Source organism: Cyanistes caeruleus, chromosome 8 (assembly GCF_971803275.1).
Source record: "Cyanistes caeruleus chromosome 8, bCyaCae1.hap1.1, whole genome shotgun sequence".
NCBI lineage: Eukaryota > Metazoa > Chordata > Aves > Passeriformes > Paridae > Cyanistes > Cyanistes caeruleus.
Window position 1 is genome coordinate 3,730,579 of NC_141708.1, and position 16,108 is coordinate 3,746,686.

At 44.4% G+C, this 16,108-nt stretch overlaps 1 protein-coding gene across 2 annotated transcripts in view; it reads left to right on the plus strand.

Annotated features, from left to right (window-relative positions):
* Nucleotides 1–365: 365 nt before the first annotated feature.
* The window catches only part of CHST15 (carbohydrate sulfotransferase 15), a 43,927-nt gene continuing 28,184 nt past the window's right edge, over nt 366–16,108 (plus strand). Inside the window, exons 1-2 of one of the 2 annotated variants that reach the window (XM_086899169.1) lie at nt 499–560; nt 14,129–14,223. The gene's annotated coding sequence lies outside the window, so the exon portion shown is untranslated. Of the gene's footprint in view, nt 561–14,128; nt 14,224–16,108 lie in introns of both variants that reach the window. The other variant, XM_086899167.1, reaches the window with a different exon arrangement.

A 16,108-nucleotide genomic window follows, 5' to 3' on the forward strand; every position in this document is an offset into this window, starting at 1 on the left:
CTGCTCGCACCCCATCCCCTCACCCCATCCTCCCCGCAGCCCCATCACACACCCCAATCCTGCAGCCCATCCCACACCCCAATCCCGCAGCCCATCCCACACCCCATCCCGCACCCCATCCTCCCCGCAGCCCCATCACACACCCCATCCTCCCCGCAGCCCCATCACACACCCCAATCCTGCAGCCCATCCCGCACCCCAATCCTGCACCCCATCCCGCAGCCCATCCCGCAGCCCATCCTCCCCGCAGCCCATCCCACACCCCATCCCGCACCCCATCCTCCCCGCACCCCATCCCACACCCCATCCCGCAGCCCATCCTCCCCGCAGCCCATCCCGGGGTCCCCCACGCCCCCGGGCGCTGCGGGGCAGAGCCGAGCGGCAGCACTCCGCCTCCCGGGCTGCGCAGCGCGGCCGGGGAGCGGCGGGGCTGCTCCCTCCCCCTTCCTCCTCCTCCTCCTCCTCCTCCTCCTCCTCCTCCTGGTCCTCCGCCCCCCTCCCCCAGGGCAGAGCCGGCGGAGGCGGCGGGCGCGGGGCAGAGCGGAGCCGAGGCGGCGGAGGTAGGAGCGCGGGGATGGGCTGGAATGGGATGGGAGGGGATGGAATGCGATGGGATAGGATGGGATGAGCGCTGCGGGAAGGCGGGGGGTCCCCAGGCCGCGGCTCCCCGAGTTTGGAGGCGGCGGGACTTTGCGGGAAGTTGGGCGGCAGCAGCAGCCGCGGGGACACCGGCGGGCACGGCCGGGCTCGGGGGACACGGGGCTCCAGGAGGGACACACAGCTCCAGGAGGGACACACAGCACCGTCCCCGCTCCCCGGCACCCAGGGCATCCCCGGAGCCGCGGCAGCAGCGGGGAGCCCGGAGCGGCGCCGGGGGATGCTCGCAGTGCCCCGGGCAGGTCCCGCACCGCGGCTGGGCGCTCGGCAGAGAACACACTGGGAAAAGCGGCTTTCCTGAAAGAGCCATTCAATCCCACCTAGGATGGAGCCGGGTGCTGCCGTTCGCTGGGAATGTTTTCGGGTGCAGAGGGGTATTTCTTAAATGCGAGCTGTTAAAAATATCTTCATAGCTGCTGAGAATGCAGGCAAGGTTCAGTGAAGGGTTATTATGGTCAGAGTCTGTTAAGCTACAATTCACCAGCTGAACTTTGGCAGTCTCCTATATGGGCTTCTCTTTTTCTTCTTCTTCTTCTTCTTCTTCTTCTTCTTTTTTAATTTTCTTCTGCTGCCTCATTGTAATACTACAGCCGTACTCTGCAGTGATCTGACTGTCTCAGGCAGATTTGTAGGTTAATAGGATATGTGAGAGTATTGCTTGGATGGTGCATCCAAACACCTACCAAGCTTTAAGATCTGGATTATTTTTTAAATTTAATTTTAATTATTATAGCATTCTATGTCATGAAGTCCCCTTCACACTGATTTCCTCGCGCATGACATCAGAATGGTTTCACATCTTGAATTATTAGCCAGACCCAAAACCCATCATCATCATTATCTCCTGTACAACAAACACGCTCTTTTGTGTTTTGAGTCTTAAAAAATAGAGCAGAGTGGCCAGCTGGGCACATCACAGATTAAATCTCAAAGTTTGCTGGAACTGCTCATGAAAAGTAAATATTTTTAGGGTTTAACTGAAAATCATATGTGCTGGTTTGGATAAACAAACACCTGACTGAACAGCACTGCACTTGATACTAACTGGGGACTGCTTGATCTTTGGCAGAGAGAGAAATTTCCACCAATAAAACATCCCCAAACTTATGTGAACCATACATATATATTTATATCTGTGCTGCTGTTTATAGACATAGATATGCTTTTATATACAGTCACTCATAAACAATAAATCTCACTTAAAACCAGCAAACACTAACAGAGTAGCTGCCTTGAAGCCTCTTTTTGTCAGTGATTAAAATGTTGTCACACGTCTCATGCCCTGAGAGCTCCTCTGCTGCTGCTGGTGCCATTTCACTCTTGGGCATTGAGTCAAAGGATTCATCTGGCTCTTCACGTGCCAAAAGAAAAAAACCAGCTTGAATGCAAAAAGGAGGAAACTACTTGTATGAAGATTTAGTTGTGAAACTACCTTCTTTCTTTCCTTTTTGTCTTTTTTTTTTGTTTTTTTTTGTTTTTAAATAGCACTTAGATCGTGTGTCTGTGAGCTGCAGCCACCGTGCAGTTCTGAAATCAATAGCAAAATAGTTCTATGGTTCAGATTTTGTCATGAGAGGAGGGCTAATCTCAAATTCAGAGTGTTTTACTTGGTGGTTTGTAACAGGAACTTGATCAAACAGTGGAGATTTACATTGCAAGACAATTCCACTAATGCAATGGGAGGCAGTAATGGATTTTTATCTTCATTGCTAAACTAAAAGCAGGTATCTGGAAATCATATTAATGGGAAGGGTGAGGCAGACTCTCATATCTGAATTATTTCATGGTGAAGGGGAAGGATGAAGGTGTATAATCCACCAGCAGCATGAACAAGGGTGGGATTATGTAGGCATAATCACAGAGATGCAAATAAGCTACTGCTTACGTTATATTTTAACATTATTTTAAGCAACCTGTGGCAGGAGCTCTGTGAGAATGGGCAGTTTCAGTGGTCAGAGCTTTTGTTGGCAGGTGATTCCAGTGTTACTGAAGGTGTTTTCAAGGATGGGCTGAAGCACCCCTCAAAGCACTGCTTTATATTGAAGATCAAGGGGTTTGAGGGATGGCAGCAAACTCTGCCAAAGCTGATGAGTTACTGCTGGCCAAAAGGGGTTTCTTATGGAATTCCTCTGCTGAGCAGGAAGGGAATCCTTCCCATTATAAACTACTTTTCCTACACTGAGTGCTTCCTTACATGTTCAGGGAGCTGTGACTCAGGGCTGTGTCACCATCAGGTGCTGATACAATTTCTCCAGAGGTGAGCTGGCTGCAGAGGGCTGGTCTCACCAAAATGACACGTGGATTTAGGGACTTGGAACACCCAATTGTGCTTCTCTTCCAGAGCAGATGCATCCCTTGGCTGAAGAAAAGTCAAAGACACAGATACTGATATCCCCCTCTCCCTCCTAATTACTCCTACAGTTAATGTATATCCCACAGTCATAAATACCAAGGAAATGTGCTCTTAAATCACTCAGTGCTACTCTGGGCACTTGCCTGATGTGGATCTCTGTTTCAGACATCTCAGAGGGTTTGCAGATGTACCCTGATTTGAACTGGGCTCGTTAATTGCTGTCTTTAAAGTCCCATTTTCCCCTTTAACCCAACTGTTTTCCTCCACACCTCACACAGGGAGGGGTAATTCTAAATTCCCACCATACTCCTTGGCTGGAGTTGTGTTGCTCAGCTGGAAGAATCCAAAGTGCTGTGGAAAAACATGGTAGATTTCCAAGAAGAGAGCATTTTCTTCACCGCTTTCCCCCACAAATTAGTATTTCTTATTTATTTATGTTTTTTACTGAAGTGCCCTGTTTTTCTTGCCGACCAAGTGTGGTGTCAGATCTGGAGTCTAAATACAGCCATTCAGGGGAAGGGATCTGTAACCTCCTGCAAGTTCTTATTTCGGAGCAGCCTGAATTGCACCCATCTCTCCACTTACACTGCAATTTCACTAAAACCAGCTAATGATCTATAGCCCTGCTGACCTGTTCTCTTAAAAATCTGTGTGTCTGACAGAAAACGTGTTGTGTTGTCCCCATGGCCTGCTGGGTTGTGTTTCCCAGGCTCAAAGACATGATTACAATTCTGTCCTGGTGCCTGGCTTGGGTTTTTACAGGCGAGGGAAGCTCCAGAGGAGGTGGAGAGCCTTGCAATGGGAGCACTGTAATCCTTTGATTACACAGCTGTGCCTGACATGCCACTAAACAGCACTTTAGGGGCAAGCAGTTAATGTAGCTTTTCCATGGAATATTTATTAATTTATGTTACACCTGGTTTCCAGCAGATGTTGGACGTGGCGTGTAAGCTTTAGCTGTGAGGAGCGTCCTCCGAGGGGAGATAGGCACAGGTGATGCCTTGCAAGAGGAAACAGAAGGAAAATGCTGTCCTGCTGGGTGCTGGTGGCAGTGACAAGGCAGCTGTGGTGGGGATGAGAGCCCTGTGAGGTGCTGGATGTGGCATTCTCTGTCCCACTGCCTCTGTCCCCTCTGCTGGCACCAGAGGTCACAAGGCACAATCTCAGAGTGGTTTGTGTGGGAAGGGAACTTGAAGCTCGTGCAGTTCCAATCCTGACACCTTCCACTGCCCCAGGTTGCCCCAAACCCATCCAACCTGGCCTTGGGCACTGCCAGGGATCCAGGGGCAGCCCCAGCTGCTCTAGGAACCCTGTGTCACCCCCTCCCAGAGAACATTTTTTCACAATATTCCATCTATCCCTGCCCTCTGGCAGTTTGAAGCCATTCCTCTTGTCCTGTCACTCCATCCCTTGCCCAAAGTCTCTTTCCATCTCTCTCAGGCACTGGAAGGGGCTCTAAGATCTCCCTGGAACTTTCTCTTTGCCAGGCTGAACACCCCCACTCCCAGCCTTTCCTCACAGGATTGATGCTCCAGCCCTCTGGTCGCTCTGGCCTGGAGCACCTCTCCTGCCCAACCCTCCCACCCCAACTATTGCCTCTTCTCATCCCAGATCCATCCTCCTCCAGCTGCTACAACAGCCTGAGCTGCCTGGAACAACTTATTTCCCAATCCCCAGCACCTGGCTGCTGATTTCCTTCTGGCCCTGCCAGGAATGGGGTGCTCCACCTCAACCCCAGGGACATTTCTGGAGCTCCTGGTGGTGTGAACCTTCCCCTGTTGGTTTGCTGAAAGCAGCCACAGCTCCTGGGGACGTGGGGGGCACGTGGCTGCCTCCTGTGCCACGAGTTTCCTTGGAAATCAACCCAATCCTGTGGAGAATGGTGGGATGGAGCAACAAGGAGCCAGCCCAGGCTTTTATTTGTTTATATACCAAGCAGCTCCAAATATTCTAAAACTTACTATGCCATCATTTTCTCACCAAATAAACACAGCATTTTATAAATAAATGGGGCTTTAGGCCAAATCTGTATCTAAGGTGGGTTGTTCCTCACTGTAAAAGGTGCAGATCTGTACCTAAATAGCAAAATATTCAAACTGACATTTTTCTTTTGCTTCACGCCTTCCAGTAGGAAAAAATAAGTTTCACGAGGAGATATTTTCTTCCTGTAGAGAAACCTTGATTTTCAGTGTGGGTGAATGTACCCTGCTATCTAACCATAAAATTAGAAAAACTGATGAGAGTGAAAAAGGCTTTTGTATTATTATATTTTACTTTGGTTTTGCATTTATTGGTGTTTGGCTTAAATAAGCCAAGTTTAAGTTAGACTTGTAACTTCTCAGGGTTGCATGGAATGGAGGGAAGGTCATTTCTTTCAAAAAAGTCATTGAGTTACAGGTGGGTTTGAGCTGGGAAGAACTCTGAGGTCAGACAAGAGTGAAGATAAAATGTAAAGTTCAAAGTCATACAGAGGAAACAAGATAAGACTGCTTTGAAAAATGAAAAGCTCTGCAAGATACAAAGGCAAAAAGAAATATAAAGATTTATGTGCAGTGTGTGTACTCAGGAGATGGAAGAAGCCTTGTAGTGTTGAAAGAGTGCTCTGAGGATGGAAAGCACATGGATGTGAGCTTGTAATGTTGGATGGTTTGCCCAATTTCAGCTCTTGGAACAGTGTGGAGAAAAAGCACTTAATTAAAAGTGCTTTAGAACTGGCAGCAAATGAGTGGTGAGATACCAACAAATAGGAGAGATCTCAGGGGAAAAAAAGCCAACAAAAAACCAACCAGAAATCAGGATTCTGGAGGGTTTCTCCCATAATTTGGAAGAAATGTAAGAGCCCAGTGTCAACCTTGTTGTGCCTAAATTGGGATATAATGGTCTGAGTGCCAGAATTTATTAATCCAAAGAAGAAGAACTCTGACTTGTGCAGCCAGGAGGTTTGTCTGTGTAAAGCCAGAAATAGGAGGAAGTGGAGAAGGATGGTTTAATAGTTTATTAGGAGAATGTATCACATAATGAGATGGGTTTGCCTGCAGGCCCAGCTCCTCACAGGGGAGCTTCATCTCCTGAAAATTCTTTAGCAGCTCTTAAAACCAACACTTCCTTGCAAGCCCATCAAATACCTTATCTAATATTCCTTCCCAGCCTCTTTGATTTTGGCTACTTCTTAGTTGTAATTTGTCTTTTTTGCTTAGCTCTGTAGATATTAGATAATGTTAAACAGATATTGGTAATGTTAAGTAAATTAAATGGATAATGAATCTCAAATTTTTAAGCTCATCATTTTGTAGATGTATTTTGCTGTGTTAGGCTGGTGGTTGAGCTCCTGCTCTTGTCTTCCACCCCTTCCTAGTGCATTTTTGGGGCTGCTGCTGTACAGCTCATCCTTGGGATTGCTGAAGCCTGAGGACATTTCCTGGGGCCACTTCTGGAAAGGATTTTGGGTGCTGCTGTTCCAGTGGAAGAGGAGCAGGTTTTGAATGTGTCCATCATGTTTTGAGCCCAGGTGATTCCAGGGAAGGAATTCTGGTTCACACTGTAAGATTCACACCTTCAGGATCAGGGATTCTCTCTCTGCCTGCTTCGTCTCTCCGTGGAGCTCCGGGCTGGGATAACTCTGAGACATCTGGGTTGTAACTGCAGCTATAGCAAGCGATAAAAACTCAGATAAAAACCCTGCTGTGCATTAAAGACTGCCAGTAGAAACTGCAGCACGAGATGTTGTGATGGGCTCTTAATTTAAGGAGACAAAAACATGTTCTCGAGCACTCCAGCATTGAGTAGTACAGCTTTATGCCCTGAGCGACTCATCGGAGCCGTTCGTAAAGTAAATAATTTAGATGAAAAGTTTCATCAATTATAAAGCTCTGAAAACAGTTTCTCAGGTTGAGGATTAACTTGCCTGAGGATCAGATAAGGATAAATCAGAATGAAACCACTATTGCGCTTGACATTTAGTATTAGAATTACTTTGCAAAGCTATTTATGCCATCTTTAAAACAAGAAATGAGATGTGAGAGGTGAGCAGAAGGGAAGAGTGGAATCTGAGCTGATCCTCTCTCTCACTAGGGGAAAAGGAAATAAAAATTTGTCTGACATCAGGTGATTTTAAATAGGGAAAAATTAACCCTTCAGAGTAGATTTCTGAGCATTGCTGGGGAGATCAGCAAAATGAAGAACACTCAGCAGAGTCGATGCAATCTAGGTCGGTATCCGTGAAAATCCCACCTGGATTTATCTGGCATTAGGCTGGATCAGGAGTAATTCACCTTTTGGGGTTCATTGGTGTGGGGGGGACCAGAATCTTGTGGGAGTGGGAAGAGTTCTCCACTCTGTGAGGAATTCAGAGCCCTGTGCTCACCAAGGAGTGAGGCAAGGCAGGAAAATCTGTGTAACCCTCCAGAGCTTGGCAGGGAGCAGCTTTTACCTGGAGTCAATAACTCTCTCAGATGGGTTCCACTCACCTGCTGCTCCTTGCTGCTGCAGCTGTAAAAATTGAGCATTCTCCTGGTTTAGCATCAGAGTTAGAATGTTGCAATAACTCATTTCTCTGTAATATAGAGGAATGCATAAAAAGCCTCTGCTGAGTTTTGATAGTGTTTCCCTGTAATGATACCCATTAAGTGGGTGTAGTCATATCTCCAGTTTTCCAATTCTTTTTTGTCATGCTGTGCTGGTACATTGGGTAATAAATGGAAAAAAAAACATAAAAAAAGGCCCTAAAAATGTGCTGTGAAAATGCTGATAAATATGTAAATACCAACAGTATCTTTTTTTGGACTATTACAATTCCTACAATCTAAAGCTTTCCAAAACTGCAAAATAAACAAGCACCTTATGACAATTAATATTAATGCATTAAAAACATGCTTGTTGCTGAAGTAACAGTATCCCATCATCACTAAACATTTTACAGTGCAGAACTTTAATCCCCTCCTTGCTGTATTTTAAAAGATAGCAGATAATTCCGAAATAGCAAATATCATTAAGTTGAATTTAACAGAAAACTTGGAAGGTTTCAAATGAGACAACATAAAAGCTGTGTTCATTCCAAACAGCAATTCTCTGGATGAACCTCTAGCTTCATTAAAGTCACTGAAATGTCTTCCTGCTGACTTCAGCATGCCAGCATTTCAAAAAATAAATTGAAATGGGATCTTTAAAAGTTTTCTTCCTGATGAGTGGCTGGAGCTAAAGCCATTCAGCTGTGCTTTTCTGTGCATATGTTATTTAGCTCAGCCAGGAGGTCCTGAGGTGAAGATAATGTCTGGTGGGGATGAGGGAATGTGAGCAGGAAATAATATTTCTCTTTGAAATAATCCATCAGTAGCTGTGCTGTCCCAGAGGCCCCTTTTTCTGGAGATCCTGCAGATGTGGAGCCCCCTTTCAGCTCTGAGGGGAGCCAACCATGCAGGTGGACATTCCTCTGAAGGATATTTAGGCCTTAAAAGTGATGGAAAAGCCCCAAAGTCCAACTCTTTTATTTATTGCACTGCTGCAGGGCGCAAGAGCAGCGCTCAGACACGGCTTTGGGGACATTTTTAGCTTTGTCCTCTTGGCATCAGGGGTTTCTATGCAGCAATTGAATAGGAGGAAGGAATTAATTTGATTTAGCCATGTCAAGCTGAAAATGAAGTTCCTCCTTGCACATCCTTCGAGGAACCCTCAATGGTCTGGATTTAGCTGCCATCCGCTCCATTTTTACTGGTATATTTTTGGACTTCCTCTGCTGATAAATATTTAGAGTCTGTTTATCTTTCATCTCATTTTTGTTACATAGTGCTTACAGATAATTTTTTTTTCCCCCCATAAATACTTATTACTGCAGAAAATTGGTGCTGCAAGCCTTGATATTGCAGTGCCAGCAATTTTGTAATTTTAATTGAGGCTGGCTGACAGTACTTCTATTAATTATCCAGGAGAGGCTTATGGCTTTCTGAAAGAGAAGTGTATTTCTGGCTGGAGGAGTTCGAAGGGGAGTTGTAATTGCTTTATGTCTGGAGTGCAGGTTTAGGTGCAGAAGGCTTGGCTGAATTAGATGTGGCCATTGCTGAGGATCAATAAAGCATGAAAAAGGGAAAAGCTGTTTCAAATTTGTAAAAGTTGTAGTCACCAGGATGCTGCTAAACTCAGAATGAAAAATGCAGCTGTTCCTTCTGGGTTTAATTAAAATCCAATGAAGGACAATTCAGAGAGACCTGAGTTGATATTAATTACTTTGAGCATGGGAATTATCGGAGCAGGTGAAGGATTTCCTTCACAAAATTCTGCAGAGTTGTTTCTTACAGCCTGGCTCTGTGTGATTCTCTCTGGTGCTGCCCAGCTAAATCTTAGCACTCTTTTCCTGTGCTTTCCGTATTCCTTTGTGGAGTTGTGTTTTCCCTGATGTGAATATGACAGTCCCACTTTAATTGGATAACAGCAGTTGTCACCCTGCAAGAGGGACTGTGATGCCCAGGGGCCTCAGAAGTATCTGCATGAAAAGAAATAAATAAAACATCTAAAAAAGCTTTGCTAAGAAACAGTAAATTTAAAAATTGATTTGGTTAACAGCATTGAAATGAGGTGCCTCATTCTATTACAGCATAAAGCCACCAGATGTCACTTATTTTGTGCACCACTGTTCTGGGGAGAAGCATGCCCTTGGCATGGAAAAGATTTTAAAAATAAAGGGCAACTTACTCTAAGTGGCTTTGTTTCTGTTTGTATTCCTAATTGGCAACCCTTGATAAATATTTTCATCTTAAAATAGATCATATAAACTCATTTCTCACAGATCAGACAGACTTGCATTTTTTATGAGCCTTAAATGTCAGCAGTGCCATTTTGAGATTCAGTCTTTAAGAAAATAATTAATAGGCTTACTCCATTTTCGGAAGGGGGAATGTACATTTTATGGATAGTTCTGAACTGTTCTGTCATCAAAGGCACTTCAGCCAATGGCTCACACAGATACCCATCTTCAGCCAAGTTAGAAGCAGTGAGAGGAGTTTTTAAAGTCATACAGGAGGTGGAAGAGGGAAAGGAATACTTCTGAAATCAGAGGCTAACATCTTCTGGATGTTGGTGCAGTTTCTGGAGTGGTGCAATCCATCCTCAGGGTTTAAAGGCTCCAAGGAGAAGTGGAGCAAAGGTAGATGGGGACGTGTCTCTGAAGGGGAAAAACAACACTTGGTACCCACTGCAAAGCTGAATTTCCTGCTGTGGGCGGGCATGGCCAGTGCCAGGGAGCTGGAGAAGGTGACAATTCCTCACCAGTGAGAGCCAGCAAAGGGTTAGGTGGACATTCCTCTGAAGGATATTTAGGCCTTAAAAGTGATGGAAAAGCCCCAAACTCCTTATCCTGGCTGTGCCCTGTTCCACTGTGGGTTTCCTCTCCCATTACCAGACATGCCAAATTGAGAGGTGCAGGCCCTCTTTCTGCTCCCTGCTAACACAACCCTCATGCTCTTTCATTTTTTGGCCTGTACTCAAAGGCAGCACCATTAAAAAGAGGAAATTTAATTTTCTGGACTTGAAGCAGAAAGGCTGAAAATTGAGTGCTTTCCTGAAGGAGAAGTGATTTTTTATTTTTTCACCCCCCAGTGGTGGTAGTACCATAGTTTGTTTTTACATTTTAAATATGTCTTCTCCCTCAGATTTCAGCTTGGGATGGAGTCCCACTCACCCTGTGGATCTCATGCAGGTTGGAGGATGTAAATCTACAGCTCTGAGTGAATGATGTGAGAGCTGCTCTCCAAATAATTTTCCATTTCAGTCCTCAGGAGCAGCTGTGCTGAAAGGCTACCTGCCTTCATTTTTCATCTGAGGTGAAAACTGCACTCCAGCATGGCATTCTCTAGCTGGAGGCAGAGTACATGACACATTTTCCCCTCCCTTTTTCTTCTTTGCTTGAGCAAAAATAGAGGTGAGCAAAACACTCCTTAACTAATAGAAACAGTGTTGGCTTCTAAACGCAGCAAATTTGTATTTTAGCACCTCGTATGAAGCCAATTATATTAATGAGGGTTCCAGTTCTTAAGCAGGAGTTGTTTATGACAGGGAGGGTTTCATTTCCTACTGCAGGTCTTGCACCATTGCTCCTGAAAGTGCCATCTGCCAGCTTTGGCCCCAAAAAGTGCTCCCTGCCACTTCTGTGCAGGGAAATTCTGGCACAGCTCTGGGATGGGGAGCATGACTGCAGCTTGGGAAGCTGGGAAAATTCACTTTCTCTGTCTGCTGAGCTTATGAAAGGCTGAAATTCATTCTGTTTAATATGGTTACCAGGGGAAAGTCAGAGTCGATGCTGTCTGCCTTAGATGGTTTATTTAGAAATTGGATTGCTGGTGGCTTTCTGTCTTGTGTAACACATATCTGAATTTCATTCAGAATCCCTCAATTCCCAGGTAATGGGATTCTGGGTGGTGAATTAGGAGATCTAGGTTTTTCTTGGACTTCCACCGTTTTATTCCAAATGATATTACAGGTGACACAAGTCAGAACTCTGTCCTTTTGTCACCCAGAAATGGAGCAGCACCTTTGAAAAGCACTCTGAGATCTGGTGTTGGGAGTTACACACCCTTTCTGGACCACAACCAAATCCCAGGATGTATTTGAGTGGCTCCTGTGCATGGCATGAATAGCTACAACTACATTTCTCATTTCACCTGGGGCAGAAGCGTCTCTGTAAAAACACTGACAAAATAATACACGTTGTAGTTAAATGTCCGTGTTTGGATAAAACATTTTGTCTGTTCCAGGTCAGTTTTCTTGCCCTATGTAAGTAACCTAAAGGAGGAATAGTAAGAATAACATGAAATGCAAGTTTTCATATGCAAAGAAAGAAACCCATATAATTGTGAGATTTCATTCTGATTTGCTATTCTTCTCAAAATGTAATTTAAACCACTGAGCCATGCAATAAAGAAACTGAGGTGTCTTATCAGCATATGACTTATTTTTTCACTTAATGAGAAGTGTGAATTTTTTGAGTTTATAGATTATTCTGAACTTCTGCAGTCACTTACTTTGATTAGAAATGGTTTGGATGCTGAAGGCATTTCCCAGGATTTAAACATGCAGGAAAACTGCAAATTAAATCAAATGATCAGCAGTGAGACTTATTTCTCTCCTGCACTAGGATGGTGTTCTAGAATGCCTAATTTCCCCCACACTGGTGAAGTAAATGCTGTGAAAGGAGCAGGACTTGGTTATTTACATGGAAAAACTGTGTAGTCACAGAGTGGTTTGGGTTGGAAAGGACTTTAAAGCTCGGCTCATTCCAGCCCTTCCACTACCCCAGGCTGCTCCAAGCCTTGTCCAGCCTTTCATTTTTGTCCAGGAGGGCCAGAGAACCCATCCCTGGTGCCTTCCCCTGTGGGGTCTGGGGCTCTGCAGGGTGGGAGCTGCTCTCCTGAGGCACGCAGGAGATGCCCCAGGGGACACCACACTCGAGGTGCCACCTCCCCCTGGACAGCAGGAGCACAGGGATGAGCTCCTGGAACAGTTCTTTGTCCAAAGGGTGGAGGTTTTCATGGCAGGAGCACCACAGCAGTTCATGAAGCAGAAACACAACCAAAACAACCTTCAGGCTCGGGAGGGCTCTCCCAGCTGGGTGACGGTGCTGGGGTGCTGGTCATGGTTTAGAGGTGAAGGCAGCAGCTTGAGGTTGATGGTTGGACTCAGTGGAGTAGAGGACATAAAGCAGGAGGGGCTGCAGTGCCCAGAACTGCTCCAGCCCAGCTGCTGAGTCACATTCCCAAAGATTTGATGGAATAGGTGGCATTTCTTGGCATTTTGTTGCACGTTGCTGGGCGTGGAGTGATCTTTGCAGGAGACAATGATTGATGCAGCTTGTGGAGGCACCTGCTGTGCTTTTTAAACACCCTTCTTGAGGGTGGAAAGTGCTAAGGAAGCTGAGCACAGGGCAGCTTCTACAATGCCTTGTTCCCAAAACCATACAGCTCCTTTTGGTGCCCACTAAAAAGTAGCTCAGTAGTGCTAGTGATAGGACAGCTGAGGATAGAGGTGATTTTCCCATTTCTCTGGATCTGAGGCTTCCTCTTGCAGCCTGAGGCATCAGCTGGACTCCTCTGCTGACCAATACAGCCTTTTTCTCTACAGCTATCTGCATATAATATGCATATTTTCTTTATCATTGTTTCATTGTGCCCAGGTGTCATGAACGTTGCATTTCTCAAAGCTTCAGTCCTCACTTGCCTGATAAGGCTTTAGGGGTTTTCCTTAGTGTTATTATTTAGGTTATATAGCAGTGCTTAGGAGGAATAAATGGGCTTTCTGCAACAATCTCTTCCAGCCTAAGACACCCCAGGAAGATTTTATGTCAGTGTAGTCCATGCAGCAGAAATAGATTAAGGAATTTCTAATTTATTTCACATTAAAAGCATCCCCTCCAAATGTATCTGTATGCTCTTGATGCCATCTTAGTCTCCTGCGTGTTTGAGAGCTTTGAATGCATTAGCAGCCTAAACCAAGTTATTACATTAATCTCATGGAATCAAAGATTCATATCTTTGACTCAAGGTAAACACCATCAGCAACAGAGAAATTTAACAGATGGAAATGCATTTCAAAACTTGGGAGGCATTTTTGCTGGAGATTTTTTTTGTTGTTGTTAGATATGTTAATTTTGCTGGAGTTTGTAAGTTCCTGCAAAGTATTTTGTGGGATGTATTCTGGAGATGCTTCCAGTTCTTTGCAGTTTTATAATGTTAACACAGTTTCAATCTTTCTGCATTAGAAACTGAGCTTTTTGGGTTATCATTAACAGTCATGCATCTGTTCTTGAAAGTCTGGCTGCCAACTGCAGTTGATGGAATTTGTGTCACTTCAGATTCCTTGTGTGATTTGCCTCAGTAAAAGGTTTATTTCTAGCAGTGGAACCCAGCTCAGAACTCGTGTTGGTGCCATTTCAGCTGCAATGTCCTGTAGCCACTCCGTGTCCTCCTCTATTTGTCTGGAACCAAATACATCAACAAGCACCGCTGTTTAAAAATAAAATCTCATTTTACCTCCCACTGTTCACTTTTGTGCTCTGCTGCCTCCAGGGACATGAGGATTTTTCATGGGAGCAAGAGTTTTCTGGCTGGAGCAGAGCATTTCTCCCTTTCTCCTTAGAACTCTGGGCTGTCTCAGGAGATTCTGTCCCACTGAGCAGATCTTGGAGCATCCTGGTCCCAGGCATCCCCATGGAGCTCCCAAATGGTGTTCAGGTAGGGATCAGTAAGGATCTGAATAAAGAACTTGTGCTATCTTGGACCTGCATCAAAGGTGGGCTTTGTCTTTGCAATTTCTCACTTCAAAACCTAAAAAAGTGAATTTTTGACCCCTCTGCAGCTGAAGCAGAGGGACAGTGGTAGGTTAGTTTGGGACAGTTTCTTAATAACAGAAATGATGTAATTAACATATCCATTGGGGAAAAAGGAAAAAAAAATCTCTTGAAGCATTTGCCTTGGGTTTCCTCTGCCTACAAATAAAAAACATCTAGTTTTCTAAGCTAAATGTTGTCTTTATATTGCAGAAAATGTTGCAGAAGAGGCAGGGTGTGAGGGACTGCATGCCAATTTCTCTTGGTACATTCATCATTATGCAGAGCTGGGGTTTTGGTTTGCTTTTCTAATTTCTTTTTCCCTTTGGTTTTTTTATCTTGTTTGTTTACAATCTGGAGGCCAGCTAAGTGCAGTGTAAGGCATGAAAAGGTATTTGTGGTTGTTTCCTTTCCAAGTGGAAAACAAGCACACTGAAGCCAAACACGGGAGAAACCTGCAGGAATAGAGAGTCAAGTCAAGGAGTCAATGGTTCAGTGGCTGAGGAACAGATTTTCTTATTATTGTCCAGGGTATTACAATATTTACTGATGTAGCATGAAATCTTTTTCCCTTTTGTTATGACTGTTGTAAAGTGGGGGCTTTGTGCAGTTACAAGATTCCTGGGCTGGGTTTTGCCCTGTTATGAGGACAGCATCAAGAGCTGTGATATTTTTGAGAGGCTGGTGACATCCTCTCCCCTCCACTCGTGGAAATCAGTAAGTTAAGATATTTGAATTCCTTTGAAGCTTGTGATAGAAGTGTTGTTCTTTAGATGTGATGACATGGAGATAGGAGAGGACACGAGAGTTTAACCCATTATCAAATGGCTTTGGGTTCCACATCAGGTGTGTGCTCTGCCAACCACATGTGCCTCAGTACAAAAATACCTACAAAGCCTGTGCTGCAGAGCTGCAGAAATGTCTTCAGAATGATGGGATCTTAGAAACTGCTTAATAAAAATTTATTGCACTTCTGTGTAGGTACAAAGCACGGGCAGAGTGCTCACAGAGGAGTGAGTGATGGAGCCCAAGCCTTTGATGAAACACTTAAAGAATAGTGGTAGGAGACTTTGGGAGTAAATGTTGCTTGACTTCTGCAGAATAAACACTTTTCTAGGAAGCTGGAAGCAGTATGATGATATTATATCAAAAAGGTTTTGTTTAATTAGGTGTAGCCAGCAGTCACCTGAAAGAATTGTGTCTGGTGATATTTTTAGGGGTAACTAATTAGAAATTTCTCAGGAATGCTTAGAGCTTTCTTGGGTTTTCCACTTTGGGCTCTGAGTCTGCTTCACTTTGTAATAAACAAAGTGGTTCCTTGGTTAATGGGCTGAGGTTTATCTGATGTGTCACTGCTTAAAGAATTAAAGTTGTTGAACATTTAGAAAAGTTACTACTAAGCTTTGAGCAGAGTTGGTTGTTTTTTTTTTAAGTACTGAAACAAAGCCCCAGTTGTGATTTGGCATCAATGAATAGTTTGAGTTGAGTAATTTTTGTTTGAATTTACAAGAAACTTTAATGACAGACTCTAATGCTGAGTTTGTCTTTTCAGGATGCAGCTGTGTATGTTTCCTTTCACCCACTCAGCACTAGATGAAAGATGAAATGCCCTATTCATGAAAAAGCACTTACATGGTACTTATGTACAGATGAGATACGTTTTTCCATCCATTTCAATGCATGTCTCACAGAGAAGGTACCATATATGAATCACAACCAGAAGAATTCAGATGACTCTGTTAAGATAGTAAAGTTTATGGAGAAAATTCAGCTTGGGGGTGGAGGAAAAT